Source organism: Rutidosis leptorrhynchoides, chromosome 11, assembly GCF_046630445.1.
Source record: "Rutidosis leptorrhynchoides isolate AG116_Rl617_1_P2 chromosome 11, CSIRO_AGI_Rlap_v1, whole genome shotgun sequence".
Taxonomy (NCBI): Eukaryota; Viridiplantae; Streptophyta; class Magnoliopsida; order Asterales; family Asteraceae; genus Rutidosis; species Rutidosis leptorrhynchoides.
The window spans coordinates 43,301,842-43,304,255 of record NC_092343.1 but is presented as its reverse complement, the minus strand read 5'-3'; positions in this window follow the sequence as shown (position 1 = coordinate 43,304,255).

Below are 2,414 nucleotides of genomic sequence, written 5' to 3'. Positions count from 1 at the left end.
GGGAGATGAAATAGAGATAGAAATCCATAAATAAATACAATAAAATATATTATTATAGATTTCCTTGCTCATTGTACAAGGACGTTCACTCTCGTTGAAATATCACACCTTTCGTACGTCTTCCTTTCGGAAATGTAATGAGAATTTACTTTGAAGTCCATGATCCCCGTTATCTCCTTTGAGAGAATTGCCTTATATATATCTATGCCACCAATGTGACTACTCTATATATTTCTTCTTTCATTGTTGCAACTATATTTCATTCATCCCAGTTCGTCCCCTTGGGGAGCTCTTGTTTTGTTCGTTAAGAAGAAAGGTGGTTCGTTTCAATTGTGTATTGATTATCGCGAGTTGAACAAGTTTACGGTTAAGAACCGTTACCCTCTTCCGAGAATTGTTGATCTGTTCGATCAACTTCAAGATTCGTCCATTTATTCTAAGAGCGATCTTCGTTTCGGTTATCACCAACTGCGGGCTAAAGAAACTGATATTCCAAAAACCGCTTTCTGACCCGTTATGGTCACTGCGAATTTCTTGTTATGACCGTCCGGATTGACTAGTGCACCTGCTGTGTTCATGGACCTCATGAGTCGTGTGTGTAGATCCTATCTGGATAAGTTCGTTATCGTTCTCATTGGTGATATTCTTATCTATTCCAAGAGTGATCAAGAACATGAAGAACATTTGAAGTCGGTCCTTGATTTGTTGAGGACGGAAGAGCTATACGCTAAGTTCTCTAAGTGCGTGTTCTGGTTGAAAGAAGTTCAATTCCTTGGACACATTATTGGTAAGAAGGGAATTCAAGTTGATCCTGCTAAGAATGAGGCGATTGAGAAGTGGGAAATTCCAAAAACTCCTACTCAGATTCATCAGTTCCTAGGTTTGGCAGGCTGTTATAGAAGGTTCATTCAAGATTTTTCACGAGTAGCGAAACCTCTGACTTCTTTAACGCATAAGGGGAAGAAGTATGAGTGGAAGGATGAACAAGAGACTGCTTTTCAAACTCTGAAGAAGAAGTTGACTACCGCTCTGATGTTATCACTACCTGAGGGTAATGATGATTTTGTTGTTTATTGTGATGCATCGCGTCAGGGCTTTGGCTATGTTTTGATGCATCGAAAGAAAGTTATTGCGTACGCGTCACATCATTTTAAGATCCATGAACAGAATTATACAACCCATGATTTAGAATTGGGAGTTGTTGTGTTGCGTTTAAGATTTGGAGACATTATTGGTATGGGGTCAAAAGTACAGTGTACACTGATCACAAAAGTCTTCAACATATCCTTGATCAGAAACACTTAAATTTGAGGCAGCGTAGATGGGTTGAGACATTGCATGATTATGATTGCGAACTTCTGTATCATCCAGGGAAGGCCAATGTTGTGGCCGATACGTTAAGTCGTAAAGAGAGGACTGAACCTCATAGGTTTAGGGCCTTAAATATGACCATTCGACAGACCTTGCAAGGCAGATTCTTGCAGCTCAACAAGAAGCCTTGAAAGAGGAGAATTTTGTAACGGGAAGGTCCGAGGCTTGAGTAAACAATTAGAGGTATGAACCGATGGTACTCGGTATTTTTCGGGATGCCTTTGGGTTCCGAAGTTTGGTGATCTGCGACAACTTGTTCTAGAGGAGGCTCATAAGTCTAGGTACTCTCTTCACCCTGGTTCGGGAAAGATGTATCATGATCTTAAGGAGCTGTATTGGTGGCCTAATTTGAAGACTAATGTGGCTATGTATGTGGCTAAGTGTTTGACATGTGCTAAGGTTAAAGCTGAACATCAGAAACCGTCAGGACTTTTGGTGCAACCTGAGATTCCCGAGTGGAAGTGGGAAGGTATTACGATGGATTTTATTACAAAGTTACTGATGTGCGAGCGAAGGGGTACGAAATATACTTATTTTTAATATGAAATACGGCGAAATATGATACAAGTTTTATTTATTTATATATATGGATATACCTAAACCTTGCTACAACAATTATAGGCAGTTTACCTAATCGTAGAGTAGTGTAGTTTTTAGTAAGTCCGGTTCGTTCCACATGGAGCTAGTGAATACGTACTATATTTTAACAACTATATTTATATAAAATATATATAATTATATATAGTAATAATAATATAAAAAAGGGGTTTACCGTTTAATGACAGGTTTGTCGATTTTATATTTTAAGCGTAAAGATAAATGACAATAATTAAAGTGTGTAAAATAAATAACAATATTAAAATGACAATAAATAAAATGACAGTAAATAAAAATACGATGAGATATAAAATAGAACAATTATGCTTATTTAAACTTCCGTAACCATGATGTTTGACGTTTTGATTTTAATTTATTACTCTGGGTTAGTTGTCCTTTTGTCCTGGATTATTTGAAACCAATCTGGTTTTTGTCCATAATAGTCC